General features: G+C 43.1%; 1 protein-coding gene across 1 annotated transcript in view; it reads left to right on the top strand.

The window, feature by feature from the left end:
* The first annotated feature begins 462 nt into the window (after window positions 1-462).
* Window positions 463-18,435, top strand: part of kcna10a (potassium voltage-gated channel, shaker-related subfamily, member 10a) — a 30,201-nt gene continuing 12,228 nt past the window's right edge. The window contains exon 1 of the mRNA XM_084015992.1: window positions 463-631. The gene's annotated coding sequence lies outside the window, so the exon portion shown is untranslated. The remainder of the gene's footprint in view (window positions 632-18,435) is intronic.

Genomic DNA, 18,435 nt, shown 5'->3' with positions numbered 1-18,435 from the left:
AGACTATGATGCTTTAATCCTAAAATATATATTTATAAATATCTATTATAAAAAATATATAAAATAAACAAAAAGCCAAATTATTTGGGGGGGGCTTGGAACCCCCACCCCCCTAAAATAGGCCTGACACCGGTTATTAGAAATGAGAAGAGAAAGTTATCATGACTGATGGTGGACAAGAGAGCATAAATCGCAGCATGGCAGAGGTTAGGAAACAAGCCTTTTTAAATCTCCTTAGTCTCTCTCTCTCTCTCTCTCTCTCTCTCTCTCTCTCTCTCTCTCTCTCTCTCTCTCTCTCTATCTCTCTCTCTCTCTCTCTCTCTCTCTCTCTCTCTCTCTCGATAAAGCGAAACAGCTTGGGCTGGAGGACGAAGAAAAACAGGGATTTTGCGAGCGGGGAATTGGCCAAATTAAACATAATCATGTTGCTGTTATATCACTCTCACATCTGGCCCCAGGGTGATTGGCCGTCGCACCTCCGCCGTGCCGGCTGTCGGTGCGGTCAACCCGGGGGTGACAGGAGGCGCGTTGTGATCAGCCGATCCAGTGCGCACTAACCATGAGTCCGGCATGGCCCGGAGCGGCACACTTTCTCCAAACAACGTCCGGGAGTTGTGGGATTGCACTGAAGGTAGGCCGCTTCCCTCTCCTCGGAGTGTCGCAACAAGTGCCTCAGGTTCTTGTGTGATCGAGCGTTTTTTTATTCATCCAGCTGCGCTGCGTGAGCCGGGCTCCTGCTTAGGCAACTTCTTTTAATGCTCTCTTTTCGATTCTAAAGACATTGGGGGAGAAATTAAAGCAAACAGAATATAGGCCTATTCCACATCAAGGATAATTCTTCCATATGTGTGAACACATTTCTTCTCAATAGGATATTATTATTATTATTATTATTATTATTATTATTATTATTATTATAGGATATTCATTCCCTCAATCACAGCTGGTCCACATTGCTACAGGACTGTTTTACAGCAGCTGCGTTGTTGCATTTTCTTGATTTTTTAGACTGGAAATGAGGAATTTTAAAAGCTAAAGTAACGTGTGTCATTATTAAGTGTGTCAACATCGAGCTGCAAAGTGTTGGATACAGCTGTCACAAAAATGTAATGATGTAAAAAGAAGTAAGCAGGATTTAACTGTATATGAACGGGAACCCCTCAGATCTCCACTTACTTCCTGGAGAGGAGATGACGTGCCTCTGCAGACTACTGCTCTTTGGTCAATGTGCTCCCTGCTCTCATGCATCAAATACACTGAAATATAGATATCCCTGTGTGGTATGATTAAGATTGAATCAATATTAATGTTGTATTTACCTCTCTCTGGTGCAGGGTTTCATGCAACAACGAGGGTTGCTGGAATTTTGACCTCTGTCGGGTTTTACGCAGCCATCTATACTGGCTACCGTTGATTTAAGTCCAAACTGCAAACATAAGTGTGTACATCCACAATATCCAAGTACAATGTTAGTAAGAGAGAAAGAAGGTGATTAAAAGTGGTAGAGTCTGATATGGATATTTTATAAGCAGATGTGGAGATTCACTGAATACGCATTTTGGCATCTCTCTGTGTGTGTGTGTGTGTGTGTTGTGGATGTGTGTTACTGTTTGTATGCCACCTGAGATTAGTGATATGTAATAGACAGTCGCACCAGATGGCCATATTTTCCTAGTCTGGTTCTGGCACAAAAAGGGCTTCAAAAAAAGAATAACATGATATTTCTGTGAATGAGAAGGGCTTAATCCCCACCATGGAGGAAGAACGCCAGGGTGGGGCGGGTAGACAGTGGGAGAAATGAGAGCATGTGTGTGTGTGTGTGTGTGTGTGTTTAATTGCTTTTGAGGTAAAAATAAACTAAGATATTTAACTGTTTGACTTTGTGAGCAGCTAACATGTTTTTAAAAGTCATGAAGAGTTCAATGGAGATGTTAAGTAGCATGCAGAGACATCAAGCACAAGTGACTCCGCGGTGGTGGTGGGGGGCCCCAAATCAAATTCTGCTCAGGGCCCCCAAAAGGCTTAAGCCGGCCCTGAGTGCACTGGCTGTAGATAGCATTCTTGTGGTTTTTCTTGTTGGCCATCTTTCTCCTGCACGCTTGCTTCATGGGAGGTTTCAGCTGGTTGCCCTCTGCAACCTCACTGCGAGATGCTGCCAAATCCTACACACTCGCATTCATATTGGGGGTCCTACTTTTCAGTGCATGACCTGATGTGCTATTGATTTTATCCTTTCCTTAACATGAATGCATAGTTGTGCATGTGTTGTGTATGCACAGTTGTGCTTTGATAATGTTTGGCTTCTGGTGGTTGTGTTTCACAGTTTCAGCCTGAATGGACTGCTGGCACATCATGTTTTTGTGCCTGTAATTGAGGATGTCTTGTCAAACTACAGTTGACATGTCTGTTTTTTAATACCTAGGCCTAATACATGATGTGTATTTTTCTGAAGCCAGAACAGTAGTCAGTCTGTAGATTACTATAGTTAAGGCAGTATTTTTTTGCAATGCAGGTAATTGGTCTCAAAGCAATCGGTTGATTTAATCCTCTGATTGAATGAATGACCGTAGCACCTGTTGGTTAGCCTGTATAACCGCCTCTAACGTATGCCTTCTGTGTTCTGTTTTTGGATACTTCACAGGTTTTTTTTTCTTTACAAGGAAGTGATTTTGGCTGAACTGTTTTTGTGGTGTGTGCGTGTGTGTGTGTGTCTTGTCAAAAGGCCAAGGGAGGATTTTGGTCCCAGCTGCTGTGCACTGGGACTTGGCCTGAGCCCTGCAGACACACCCATGTCAGCATCAGCAGCTTACCCAATATGAATGCCTCACAGAGAATGCACGTAGACCACACATCTGCTCCAGATGAATATAAATATATATATATATATATATATATATATATATATATATACATGCAAAGTAATATTTAGATGTGTTTTGTCAAGAAATTTAACTTCAGATCTCTTAAATTCCTTCCCTTCCTTATTCCTCTTCGCTCCGGACGGAGCGGCTTCTACAGTCTGCCCCCCGACGACACGATCTTGGCTCTTCCTCTTGGCTTCTTTCCAGGTGGTGTTGATTTTCTGAAGTTCGTCATGGGAGGTTCTTCGCAATGAGTCTTTGGCCTTCCTCTGCGCCTCGCACCTTGGGGGTCCAGTCAAGTGCATGTCTTGTGCTGTTTGACTCTGACATTCTCAGTGTATGTCCAATCCACTTCCATGTTCTTCTTTTGATGGTTGTTTCCAGTTCTTCCTGCTCTGTTCTTTTCCACAGCTCCTTGTTGGTAATTTCTTTGGCCACCAGATGCTACAAAGATGACTTTGCTTCTTGTTGATGAACGGTTGTAGTTTGGTCAGGACGCCCTTGTTTATTTTCCACCTTTCACATCCATACAGGATGGTTTTGATGCTGGAGTTAAAAATCCTAAGCTTTGTCTTCAAGGAAATGGCTCTAGATCTCCAGACTTTGTTTAGGGTGGAAACACTTGTTGTGCATTTCTCTTCCGGGCCGTCACTTCTTCTTCTGTTCCTCCAGACTTTGAAACTATACTCCCAAGGTAATGGAACTGATCTACTCTCTCAATGGTCTCTTCTCCACATTTGATCACATCTGCATTTGCAGGTGTCTTAACTCTCTCTCTTAAATGACTTATAATTAATTGAATCTACGTGTCATTGTGTATTGGTGGACAGTTGTATCTTCCACTCCCTGAATCTGTGGTATTTAATATTCATTGTAGGCCAGACCAGAGTGATTGTAGTCAAGTCTCTTGGAATAATCTCACGTAATCAATGACAACATCGTTCTTGGTTCACAATCATGTTTATACTCACAACTGTCCCCTATAAAGAGCCCTGGGGAATAAAATGACTCTGTGTATAAGCAAATTAAATGTTAAACATTCACAATAATGTCATGTGTTTGTGTGAGTGTTCACTCACTTATCTGTAAAGATAATGCACCAGTCAAAGAGCATCATCAGGAATATACAGTACACACCCACACACACACACACACAAAGACATACGTGCACTCTCATGCAGTATAGTGTTCCGTCATACTAACTGCAGAAGCTGAAGATCATTTAGTTCCATTTTGCATCTATTTTTAACTTCATTAATTAGAGGTAATGTTTGGCTCTGGTTATGTGAACTGCATTACAAAATGGTAAATTAATAATTCACATTTTAGAACAATCGATCGATGTTCTGATGATCGAGAATGTAATCGCAATTGCCATCTGTAAATGTTTGTAGGCGTGTTTGTGTGTGTGTGTGTGTGTGTGTGTGTGTGTGTGTGTGTGTGTGTGTGTGTGTGTGTGTGTGTGTGTGTGTGTGTGTGCATTAATGTTGATTATTATTTCCCCATAAACAGTAAAGATTCATGATGGCAACGGAAAATAAAATGCATCTCCATTACATTCCCACACAACGTTTCTGCGTACGCAATCTATGCTCAGTGGAAATATTTAGTTTGGCTGCGGGAAGTGATGTGAAGTTCATATAGTGAAGCGAGTGAGGGAGTGGAGGCCAGCAGGACATTTATATTGAGGCTGAACTATTTATTTTCATCAGCAAGTCATCCACCAACTGTTTGTATGATTAATCGATTAATTGTTCTGTATATTAAAACAAGGAGTAAAACATTTGAAAAATACACATCATTTCCCACAAGTACTTTGTTTGTTATCATTTAACCAAAAACCCAAATAGTTTTACTCATGTTTTAATTTGCTTACTCATGTATGCCAAAGACAGGACATGATGAACCAGGCGACGTTTTCCCACTAAACACAATTAATGTTTTATTAATCAACTAATCATTTTAGCTCAAATTTGTATTGCTTAAACATTATCGCAATATGTGCCTTTTGCTGCTAAAACGCATTTTTGTTTCTATATTAATTCTGAAGCCATATCAGCTGTAAGACGTCCAACGTGAACATTTTGCTACATGTTCTGTATATAGAAATATGGAGATAGAGGTAGAAATATGTGACTGGCAGCCTTATGGTTTCCTATGTCTATGTTTGTGTATTACTTGTGTTTGTGTGCCTATCCGTGATGGCTCACTAGTATCTGTGTTGATCTGACAGAAGAGATCCCTCGGCTTATAGCACTGAGCTACCCGGCCTGCATTAATCTGCTTAATAGGGTCAAAACTCTGGTCCAAAAATACCAGCTCTACCAACCAATGCCCTCACACAGCCAGACACCCCACCTCATCAAAGGGATATAACCAAAGGTCCAACATACAATGTCAGCCATACCATATTTACTTTGACTTAAAGAGGGAACGCCTCTGCTAGGTAGTTCTTTACACAGAACGAAAAGTAACCTTGATGCTTATGAGCGCACTTAACAGAATCACCAACTGGGCTCAGCTACAAACATCTGGCACACTGCGGATTTATTCTTGTGTTAATGAATATTATTCATCAAAGTGTATTAGAATTTAGACTTCAGTTTGGGATGAGGAAAGTGAACAGTCAAATTTAGGTTATGTATTATTTATTAAGCAGGAGGCGTGTTGAAGCAGCTTCATCCGGTGGAAGCTCGAAGCACATTTTGTTACAGTTTAACAGCATAGTATGTATAGTATATATAATAATAATATAATTAGTAAGTGCCACGTTGTACACAAGTAAATTTAAATTGTATATTAGAGATCAAAAAAGGATGAATAACAGAGATAAAAGTCATAACAATGACAGTGGAACATTTAAGAACCAAACCTGGAGAAATATGAAGCAAATTTCTACTCTATAATGTTTCCAGGTGACTGATGGCTGATGACAAAAGCAGACCTGAGGTCCATTCAGATTCAAATGGAGGATATTTACCATGATCAGCAGGAACCAAAAGATCAGTTGAAACTTTAATGACGCCTCTGAAACCTCAAGCCTGAGTGGAATAACTTTGGACACACAAAGACATAAACCAGCATGAATACCCACAAAAAAACTGCCAGCTTACATCTGAGCTGAAGGTTTTGGAGACGTAATGGCAGTTATAAACTGTATTTGTATCAGGCTTGAACTCTGTGGCTCTAAACCTTTTATGCTTTTAAAGGTCTGAAATCAGTAGTCTCATTCCTCCTCAGTCAGCAGAAAGGCTTTAAAGTCAACTCACCAAATGGACAAAGTGTTGTCTCTTAGCGGGGAAGAGGGATGATAAATCAGCTCATTTGAAGAGACGTATTTAAATTAGACCCGGATAAAAACAGTGCATGTGCACGAGGCAAGTTGAGACAATGACAGTGGTGTTACAGTGGTTTGTATAGAAAATCCTTTGTCAGATTAATCAGAGCAGAAAAGGTTAATTGTAAGTTATGGTTACACAATTATTATTATTTTAATTTGTACGGTCCATATTGGCATGTACATGCATCTCTTGCCGACCAGCTATAGCAAAGGATTGTAGTTAAGCTATGCCTGAACATCTGTTCATGTTTACACATGTGGTAAAGTAACAGCGGTCAGCTTACTAAAATGCACAGTAGCTCAGCTCAGCATGCAACACGCATGCAATACAGATTCCCATGTTGTTGGATTTTTGGGGGGTTTGCATCAACTGTGTGCAGTGCATGCATGTGTTTGTGTGCATGTGTAGCCAGAGATGTTATGTCATGGGTTGCTCCCACTATAGCTCCCCTGTGTATTAATAGCATGGCAAGAATATGACCACCATGGGTTGGCGTGGGCCCCATATGGCACCTCTGTTTTACGCTGTCCTGTCAAGGTCACACTGTCCTGTCAAGGTCACACTGCCTTTCCAATGTCTAATGGATTGGATTTATATGGCGCTTTTCAAGACACTCAAAGCGCTCTGACAGGGTTCCAGGTTCCATTCATTCACACACAGTCATACCGGTGGAGGTAAACTACGATAGTAGCCACAGCTGCCCTGGGGCAGACTGACGGAAGCGTGGCTGCCATTCTGCACCTACCGACCTACCTCCGACCCCCACCTCAAACATACAGCAGTCATACACATTCACACGAGGCAAGCTGGGTGAAGTGTCTTGCCCAAGGAAACAACGACCATGACACAGTGACAAGGGCGGGGATCGAACCGCCGACCCTCCGAACATTGGCCAACCCGCTCTACCAACTGAGCCACAGTCGCCCCCAAATGATATACTGTACATGATATACACGTATATTGTGCTGCCCTGTGCGGAGGATACAACTTGGCTGTCAGGTAAACTCTTTCAAGACTCTGAAGACATCGTTCCTTGGTCCACAGGTTTATTGGCGTACAGAAAGGTGCAACTAAACATACAAGAAATATGACTGTGTATTAATATCAACGAAAATACACAGTGAGCCATGGAAATATGCATTAAAGTCAAACATTTGCACAGTATTCCTATTTTAATGTATTTATAACATTCCAATCAGCTGCATCAATTATATTCAAATATATCATGAATTATTTATGTACTTATTTACTTGTATTTATACTTATATGTATTATGTATAACCTGAGACAGTCCCCGAACATTTTAAATTAATGACACACAAATTATCTATCACACCCAAATAAACAACAGAGAATGCAGAGTGCATTAAATCAATCGTACATACCGAAGATGCAACCAAAAGGCAAACGATGCATGCAGATGGATCTGGATCCATTTAGCATCGATCAGGTCTGAAACACGTCTTTCTAATCACAGTCACTTTCTGATTCAGACACTTCCTGGGTCTCTTAAAGGGGCCACAGCGTAAATACAGAGAAATTACCTCGACAAAACACACACTTCTTAACTGTAACAAAGCACTCCCCGTCTGATGTGAACACATGTCACTCTATAGATCTATGACAATTCGCTACCTAGACATCTGGGGGGAGAAGCACTACTATCTCTGTAACAGGTCTAAGGAAGAGCGAAGTCCCTGCTGCTTTAATGACCTTCACTTTGACCTGTCGCACTCTCCCGTCTTTGCTAGGGAAGGCCTGAGTTAACTGTTCCAAGAGGCCACTCATTTCTTGGAACTTGACAGTTTTTGAGGAAAACAACTCTTCCTGGCTTGACGTTTGGATGGATGGATTGCCACTTCTTCCATGCTTGAAGCGTTGGGAGGAATTGCTTGCGCCATCTCAGATCTATCCCAGAAGGTGTTGGAAAGGTGCTGAACTTGTCGCCAAAGGAGCTTGTAGAGGTCTGAAGCTCCAAATTCTCCTGCAGGTGCAGGTGTGAGTATGAATGAGTCATCAGGATCAGTTGTCACAGGGAGAAGGGGCCTAGCATTTATAATGGCTGCTACCTCTGCCATGAAAGTCACCAGCACTTCATGGGTGAGTTTGTCTTTCAGCTGGAAGAACATAGAGTCCAGAATTCGTCTCACAAGACCTATCATTCTTTCTCATGATCCACCAAAATGGGAAGCCTGTGGAGGATTAAAGGTCCAAAGGCAACCTAGATCTGACAGGTCGCCACACTAGTCCTGCCAAAGTTTGATGGTATCTTCAAGTCTTTACAAGCACCCACGAAGTTGGTGCCACGATCCGAATGGATATGTTTGACTGGTCCACGCACAGCAAGAAAGCGCCATAGTGCGTTGATGAAGCTAGATGTGTCAAGGGATTCTATGACCTTGATATGTACAGCTCTTATGGTCATACATGTGAAGATTACAGCGCGCCATTTGCTGTGTGAAAGACCTCCTCTGGTTCGACGTGAAGACAGACTCCAAGGGCCAAACACGTCCAACCCAACGTTTGTGAATGGAGGATCTGTTGAAAGACGATCTGCTGGAAGGTTGGCCATCTTTTGCATACTAAGAGGAGCTCTTAGCCGCCTCTAAGCCAAGTTACGCATTGGTGGATGAAGCTGCTCACCCTTCTTTTCCCACCGACTATCCAAAAGCCAGCTGAACAGACAGCCCCCTCAGTAAAGAGACTGCCTTGATGTTGGATTTGTTCGTGGTACTGCCTGATGAGTAAGGTTGCAATGTGATGTTTACTGGGAATACGCAGAGGAGTCTTCTCACTCTGATCAAGGCTCGATTGATGCAGACGACCACCAACTCGCAGAAGGCCCTGAGCATCAATGAAGTTACGTAACGAAAGGATTCATTTGCATCAGTCGAACTCCTCTGATGATAGGAGATATCCGAGAGGGGGCGTTTCGCAACACAGAGGGGAGAGTGCAGCCCAACTTACCGGTTGTGGCGCTGGGTGATCCGGCTGGTGCTCCGTGAATAAATCCCGGTGCTGGTGAAGCTGGAGACAATCCCCCCTCTGTCTCACGCACTCTGGTGTGTCTTCACTGCTGCCTCCGGTCAGACAGAACCCAGGGGCGCGTGTCTGACAGAACGCCATGCTCGACAGTCCGGGTCTGGTCTCTTGCGTTTCATTTTTAATGACTGTGTGTGCTAAACACTTCACATCGGACTGCTTCAGTAACGTAAAAGGATCTGTCCCAACCATACGGGACATAGCAACTTCACCTGAGCCACATAGGCGAGCCATAACGATACATCCACGTAAACATTGGTGCATGCTACCGCTAGCGTAAGCGGCATCGTCTCCGTGGCTCTCCAAGTATACGATGACACACAGAGCTCATTAGCATTTAAAGGTGCAGACACAGAAACAGCCTGTTCTCAGGAGAGTTAATTTGAGTTCTTTTAGACATTATTTTTGCCAATATGCATCCTGTTTACAGTATGATTTATGTACAGTATGAATGTGCCATGGAATTGTGTTTTCTATCAATGCACAGCATGTGAATTAATTTTATATCCCACCCACGTTGATTTCATTATATTGTGTGGTTGACTAATGTTACAATATAATACAATGGTTTAAAGAGAGCTTTACAGGAAGATATGTAACTGTAATATTACATTTAGTGGTTAGTTTTCTTGACCAGTTCTCATAATGACACTATTGAGGCTTAGAAAAGACTTGAAGGAGCTGAGAATATTGTTGAAAGTGAAAGGTGGGGTGCCCATGTCACTCTCTCATCATTCTGTCCTCCCAGCGGTGTTGAACATGTTAACAGACTTGTTAAACATTAATTATTTATTGTGAAACTGTGAATAAGTCAGATATGGATACGGTGTGTGTCGGATGAGTAAGTAATCGCACCGTTCCACACTAGAAGGCCTTGACTACATCACCTAGATCACAGAGAGATGCCCCCTCCACCTCTGAGCTGTGGCTCCAATCAGTTTGGCTCTCGGCTCCTCCAGTCCACATGCCGAAGGGTCCTTGGGTATGATACTGAACCCCAAATTGCCCCAGAAGGCTGTGCCATCGGCGTGTGAATCCATTAAATTCCTGATGTGCAGGTGGCTCCTCTGCCATCATTGTATGAATGTGTGTGAATGGGTAAATGTAACATGAATGCAGTGTAAAGCCTAGAAAAGTGTAAAAAAAAAAGATCCATATAATATATAATATATAGACACATGGCCACACAAACACTGCACATATTAATACATACAAAGTATGAAAATATAGCGTACAATAATCTATCAATCAGATTGACAGATGTCTTTCTGCTTCTTTTCTTTACATGCTTGTTTGCAGGTGTGTGTGTGTGCGTGTGTGTGTGTGCGTGTGGCCTTTGCCACAGCTCTAGTTTCTACTCCAGCATAAGGTTACCCAATGTAGTCTGTGATAGATTAGACATTCTGGTGTCAATAGAGGAGGTAGCAGAAAGCTGCAGCAGCAGAACTAGTCAAGGACTCGTTTTCTACCTCTCCTACATATGATCTGTAGATGTCTTGCTAAGGAAGGTAGGGTGTGTGCTGCTTGTTTTTTATCCTAAGCTTGTTTGGGCAGTTTATACTGAAGTTCCTATTACCTTCTTTCTTCCTTTAACCGTTAAGGAAGCAGCTTGGCATTGCGGCTTTTGAAATAAAATTCATAACCCAGGGATCACTTTACACATGTCTTGAGACAGATTTCACTCTTCTTTTAAGAGAAAGCTGAATCATAACTTCCACATACTACTCTCAACGGGTAGATAGTTTAATCAGTGCAACCATCCTGATCTGTTTTTGGTAACCATTTGTCTTTTTGGAGAGTCAGTGCAATATCTTCATTTACATTTAGGGCATTTAGCAGACGCTCTTGACCAAAGTGACTTACAGTAAGTACATTTGTTGAAAGAAAGAAACCAGAACATATCATTGCCGATAAAGTAAGATACATGTTTCCTGTAAGTGTTGTTGCATAAAATAAAAAGTCTTGTATTACAATAAATTAGGGATGTCTCGATCCAATACCCAGATTGGTTCGGCCCCCGATAGTGTGTTTTTAAGGTGGATCGGGATCGGCCGATCCAATTAAATTTCATGGCCGATCCATATTTAATATTTCACAGCCATTTCACAGCAATCCTCACCGCACGCCCCCGCTACGTTCTTCTTCGTGTACGCACTTGATGTTTTTCTGATGACCGTTCCGCCTCGTTGAATACCACAATGTCGCTTTCTACTTTGAAAACTCGGAAAGTTGACACTGTATTTTGATAAGCTCTCTGCACACTTCAGACTTGTGTGAGCGGAACCGGAACCACTACTTTTATAATAAAAATGCGGCTGTGTGTCTCCGTCCAAAATTGGCTGCGCTCGCACTACCTACTCGCACAGATCCGCTCGTGCGCACATGCGCTGATGTCGAGTGTTGACTAAATGGTAAATGGCCTCATTTATATAGCGCTTTTCTTCAAAGCGCTGCACAGGAATGACTGACATTCACCCATTCACTCACACATTCACACACCGACGGCGGAGTCAACCACGCAGGGCAACAGCCAGCTCGTCAGGAGTAATTAGGGTGAGGTGTCTTGCTCAGGGACACCAGGCACTCAGCTAGGAGGAGCTGGGGATCGAACCGGCAATCTTGCGGTTGCCAGCCAAACGCTCTACCTCCTGAGCTAAACCCCCCTCAAACTAGAAATACATGCAGAGAAGGCAATCCTTCAAAACAACATCAAGCCATGCGTATGTAGTATTAGGAGGTGATAACGTATGTACATCCGGCTAACGGCCCAAGGCCCGTTTGGGCTGAGCAGGAAATCATGCCGAGCCATGCTATGGTTCGCGCCCATAGGCAGCCTATGTTAATTAAATAAGGTTTGTTTTTTGATAAGCTGTGGAACTCTGAGTTTCTATTTCTACCTGAATTTTTTATGAACTATTAAGCTGTTGAGTAAACCTATAACTTATATTTTACTTGATAAAATAAGACAATATATCCACTCATATGTCGTTGTAGTGTTTTACAGTATCTGCAGCTATTAATGTGATGCTCATCATTTTCCAGACATATTTTTTCCGGACCCTCATTTTGGATCATTTCCATCAACCGGCCCTCATTCAAAATGAATTGAATAGCCCTGTTCCATTGCATCAGCTGCCATCATCTAGTTGGAAAGTGGAGCGGACACATAGGTTAGCTAGTTAAAAAAATGTCTGCATTTTGTTATCATTTCAAAATAACTACTAAGTGAGTCGCCGACTGCGACATGCAAAGTCTGTGGTGTCGAAGTCTCATGGGATGGTGCTAACAGGGCCTCCTACAACACCACTAACCTAATAAAACATCTTAAAAATCACCACTCCGATGAACACGAAATTAAATGCTGTTTGCCAACACCAAATGTGATATCGGAAATCGGTATTGGAAAACTGATATCGGGAAATATCGGGATCGGAACCTATATGAAAATATCGGAATCGGATCGTAAGCTAAAAAAAGAGATCGGGACATCCCTACAATAAATAGTTCCTAATTTAGCCAATAATTAAATGTAATAAATAAATAATTTGATTCATGTTAACATCAATTTAAATACACATGATGGTGAGGTATAAAGTTCATAAGGAATAGTTAACTAAAAGGTGTACTGGTCATTTAACATATTACACGTTTCAGTAGAGGAACCAATGTTTAGTATCTTGTTTACCTGCGCGACATTTTGGCAAAGCGAGCAGATGTTTCACAAGGCTCAAGAATTAAGTTTAATCTCTTTCATGACAAGCGGCCAACAAAGTATTTTTCTTCCATTTGTAATAAGTAGAAATGTAAATTTATGTCCATTTGTCATATTTTGTTAGTCGAATGTATTTTGTGTGTATGTATTAACGTAGTTCTCACGGCGTATGTGGAAGGTGTGGGTAAAGAACATGCGTCACTCTATTGATGTGAAAACCTTTTCTCATGTAAAAGATAAGTGATTTAGTGTGTCTATAAGCACGTTTTCATTTTATTAGGGTTAATATTTTCCTATTTATGCCAAAGTGATTATCAATGCTCTTATTCTTGTTTGAAATTGAAGGCTTTGAGGTTAGTGTAGTTTATACTTAAAGGGATAGTTCAGAATTTTGGACATAAGACCTATTTTCCAAGTGAGCCGGTGTGTTCGAGATGTCTGGAGACGTTTTCAAGAAATTTCATTCAGTTCTTCTAGTTGCCGAGTTCGCTTATGCTATGGCTAGCGCAAGTCAATCGTTCTTAGCTAGACAGGCATTAAAAACAGTCTTGCCCACTCCACAGTGCACCCGAGGCAAATCAATTTTAACGGCAGACTATCGATGTACATATGTGTTGATAGAATGTTTGAAATAAAACCAACCTTGCATTTTTAAGGATTTATGTCTCAGCAGCAGCAGCAGCGTGTCATACTTCCTAGTAGGCTATGGCAGCGGCGGAGTGATATCACCTAGCACTTATAAGTTACCGGTTCTATAATAGTTTGTTTACCTGCTGTCATTGCTACAGACGCAGAGTAGCCTGCAGTGCTAGTTTCTTCAATCTCACAGAAATGGACACTTTTGGAGAATATACTGAAACTTTTGAAGACTCTGATGAGGAGTTTTTTTCCACCCAAACCCAACCGTACCTGTACGAACCTGAATATACAGAGGAAGAATTGCGCGAGAGGGATGCTCAAAGGGCAGAACGTGAACGAGCGTCTGTGGAGACCGAGATAGCCCCCGCTGGAGCTGAGAACCGGGACCGAACAAACGGAGAGAAGGAGGGAATCCCCCGCAACGCGTCCGAGGGTTTACGGGTCTACGGACGGAGCAGAGGTTCGGGTTCATGGTGCGTAATTGTGGGTTCGCGTGGCCGTAGGCTGCCCGGTGTTTGCGTGAGGTCCAAGCGCTTTTCACCCACGTCTGAGGGCATGAGTCCCGACAATTCGTCCCGGTTCGATTGCCTATTTACAGGAAGTATTTCTGGCGGCGCGTCTAGTGTTTTAATTGATTTGCCTTGGGTGCACTGTGGAGTGGGCAAGACTGTTTTTAATGCCTGTCTAGCTAAGAACCATTGACTTGCGCTAGCTATAGCATAAGCGAACTCGGCAACTAGAAGAACTGAATGAAATTTCTTGAAAACATCTCCAGACGTCTCGAACACACCGGCTCACTTGGAAAATAGGTCTTATGTCCAAAATTCTGAACTATCCCTTTAAATGCTGATCAAATTATCTCAAGATGTCAGATACAAGCACAGAAACATGCACCAAAAATCCCCAAACTGTGAATGACAAATCCACTGAAGAAATGGAAGGGATAGGCAGAAGTGAAAGGACCAGAACCCTTACAGACAAGGGAAAGGAATTACAAGAAGAAATGCTGAAGAGTAAAAAGCGTTGATACAGAATCACCTATGAAAAATGGAGATATCAAGCAAGGATAGGCCAAGAAATATTAACTGATGAGGCCTCTCAGGAGGATTTGATGGACCTCATAAAGAACATTGAAAGCACTTGCTTTTCAATACGAAAAGTTGCGTCAAATGCAAACTCCTGAGCCAGACATGCGGCGCAGATACGACATGTGTATTGCTGTCAGGATTTATCATTTAAAAGGCAGAAAAACAACTTCAAAAGGATAAAGAAGAAGAACCTTGGCCTGATGCTGGATCTATTCTGGATGCAACAGGTTCCTTATCAAGGTCAATAACACATCAACCAAGAAGTGGTTCTATCTGCTCCAGTATCCACTCATTCAAAAGAAACGAGGCTGCGGCTGAAGCTGCTGCATCACATGAAGTTGTGGCAGAGGAGCAAGAAAGGGAAGCTACAGAACTTCAGAAGCTAAAGGCTGAAGATAAACAAAGACTGGTACAATTCTAAGCTGAGAACCTTGCTAGACAGCAAATAATGCAAGACAAATGTAGAAAGCTTGAACGTCTTGAAGAAATGAACAAATGATAACGCAGCACAAGCTCGAGTAAAAATTCTGAAGCCGTTGACTTACAGCATGATGAAAGTGAACTCCGCCTTCAAAAGGTCACAACCCCCTCATTCATTCCTCACTCTCGGCAAGTCACTGGCCAACCTTGAAGTCCCCAAGGTCCACAAGTGGCACACCAAGCTCCACCATTTTTATCACCCATACTTCAAACACAGAGCACTTATGACCTGGTGAATGTGCTATATAGAAGCAATAATTGCTAACCGTCTCCCAACTCCAGAGCCTGCATTATTCACAGGGGATCCTCTGACATTTGAAGATTGGCGAAGATCCTTTGAAACACTCATAGATGATAGGAAAAACATTCCTAAGAATGAAAAACTGTATTACCTAAGAAAGTACTTAGGTGGCACTGCAAAGAAGGCAGTTGAAGGATTCTTCCAGCTGGGCACAGAAGCAGCATACGACTAAGCCTGGCAGTTGCTGGAAAAACGCTTTGGAGACCCATTCACAATTGGAAAGTCTTTCAGAGACAAGCTGCGTGGATGGCCAAAAATAAACTCCAAAGACAGTTGTCAGAATGGTTGGTGTCTCGATGGAACCGTAAAGCAACAACATTTAGACAAGCAAATGCTAAGTATGCACCATTCAAGGAACTTGTAAACTTTCTATCTGAGGAAGCAGATTACGCATGTGAGCCCATATCATCAATCCGATCTCTGAAGCGTATGGAAGGGGAGAAACACAAACACAACGCAGACCAACATCCCATCTTGCGCCTTCTGCAAAAGAACAGGGCACAGCCTTGTAAGGTGCATTAAGTTCAATGAAAAGACAGTACAAGATCGTGTTTATTTTGTTCAAGCAGAGAACCTTTGTTTTAGATGTTTGAAAGGTAGTAATCACTCAAGAAAATGTGACAACAACAGCACATGCATAGGTGTCAACATGCTTGCATGATGACAAATTTAAGGATCATCAAAGGTCGATATCTCGGAAAGGAGATGACGCTTCTAAAGAGAAAGCAGACAGCAAAGTAATAGCAGCGACAGCAACTACAAGCAGAATCATTCAAGAAGGTGTAAGCACACAAACATCTTCAATCCTACCGGTCTGGGTCTCATCCACAAAGCAGCCAGATTAAGAGGTTCTTGTTTATGCGCTCTTAGACACACAGAGAGACACGACCTTCATTCTAGATGAAGTGGTCCAAGAGCTCAGCACAAACTAAGAGAATGTCTGTTTGCGGCTATCCACGATGTCTACAAGATCAAGTATTGTACAGTGTCAGAAACTGACAAATCTGCAAGTGAAGGGTTACGACTTGGAGAAAAGGATTCATCTGCCACCACTGTTCATGCGTGAGTTCATCCCAGCAGACAGGTCGCACATCCCAACTTCAGAAACAGCTCTAAAATGGCCACATCTGAAACAATTAGATTCCAAGAACACAGGATAAGATGTTACTATCCTTTGTGCAAGCACTTCCAAGAGTTCATAAAAACAGTGAGCCGGATCAAAAAAAAAATAGAAACGTGAGTCCAATTGAAAATTTAGGGAGCACATCCTCAGTAGTGTACCTTTGGTTCATTGAGTGTTTCGGCCTTTCACACTATACACTCTCACCAAAGGCGGCCAGCGATAGGGTGATCAAACCTACGCTTGTGTCCCAAGCCCAATTAACTACACTAATGAGCATCCTAAGACTATGCCTGGCAGGGGCGTCCCTCTCCCTGAGTCAAACATTGACCGCATACCTCCTGGTCCCCTCACTTCGGGCCCCAGCTGGGGTCAGCTCGCTTCATCCAGAGCCACTGACTGCTGCCCTCTGCTGCCTCAGATACAGCCCTGATGGCCAATCGCAGGCTTTGGCCCTTGACTCCAAGGTCTCGAAGCAGTTTGGTTGTAGATGTTGCCACGAATCCTCTGCAACCAACCTCTACTGGGCGGACTTCTGTCTTCCAGCCACTGCCCCGTGCTTCAGCGGCTAGATCGGCATACCGCAGATGTTTCCGTTCGTAGGCCTCATCTATGGAGTCCTCCCACGGCACTGTTAGTTCAATGATAAAAATCTTCTTAAGTGTGTGGGACCAAAGCACCATGTCAGGTCTTAGGGTGGTGACTGCGATCTCTGGTGGAAAAACAAGTTGTCGGCCAACGTCAACTAGCATTTGCCAGTCACGGGCCAAGCACAGTTGGTCTCGCTCCGATGGTGTAGACACGCTTTTTGGTGGTCTAGCTCCTTCACGGACAAAGGTCGTCCTAGGGGGATGTGGGGCTGCTGGTGGTGGAATGGAATTGGTGGCAGTTCGCTTGTCCTCTATGGCGGACGCAAGGCTTTTAAGGACTTGGTTGTGACGCCAAGTGTAGCGTCCTTGGGTAAGGCTGGTCTTACACCCTGTGAGGATGTGTCTGAGGTTGGCTGGCATGGAGCAGAGGGCACAGTTCGGATCTTCGTCATACCATTGGTGAAGATTGACTGGTGTTGGAAGGACGTCATATATTGCTCTGATGGAAAAACTCAATCGTCTCACTTCCATGGCCCACAGATCCTTCCAGCTGATCTTCCTCCTCTCCACACTGTCCCACCGAGTCCACTGTCCCTGCTTAGAAAGGGAAACTGCTTTGGCCTGCCTTGCAGCCTCCTCCTGATGGCGTACTTCCTGCACTACCATTTTCTGCCGCTCTGGTGCAGTGGCCTTATTCCAAGTGGGGCGGCTAGGTGTTAGCCCAAAGCCTCCTCTCCCTTGCTGTCCACCTCTTTCCATGTCGGAGGGGTGGTCTCAATGTGATGTTGGGGGGGTTCAATTGGTGGGATATCTGATGGGATGACCAGCTGTTCATGTCGCTTTGAGTCCAAATTTGTTGTTCTCAAGTGCTCCTCCATGTCTTTCTTTGTTGTTTTAAGAGTTCCACTTTTTTCCTTTGTGAAAAGGCTTCCAAGGAACTTGTAGGGGTTTTTATAGAACCGAGTTCTAGTTTGTTCTTTCTTCCTTCTGCGTTTCCGTAGGTTCTCTGCTCTACGGAGAGATGCCAACCGGGTTTTGATGTCATCCTGAAGTGCCTCTATGCCCTCCTTTTCCTCTTCCGACGCCTTTTTCCACTGCTTCCTAAGTTGTCTCCTTTCTTTAACGAGGCGCTTGATTTCTTGTTGCCTCCTGGAAACTGGTGGGGTTGGAACACTTTTTCGGACTTTTGCCTCTTGTACTCCAAAGCGCATTGCCCCATACTCATAAATGATGTCTGCCATCTTCTCCATTTTCTTCTCTA

The sequence above is a fragment of the Eutrigla gurnardus genome (assembly GCF_963514095.1).
Source record: "Eutrigla gurnardus genome assembly, chromosome: 8".
NCBI classification, from domain to species: Eukaryota; Metazoa; Chordata; class Actinopteri; order Perciformes; family Triglidae; genus Eutrigla; species Eutrigla gurnardus.
Note: the sequence above shows the minus strand (reverse complement) of the source record. Positions and strands in the feature narration are given on the sequence as shown.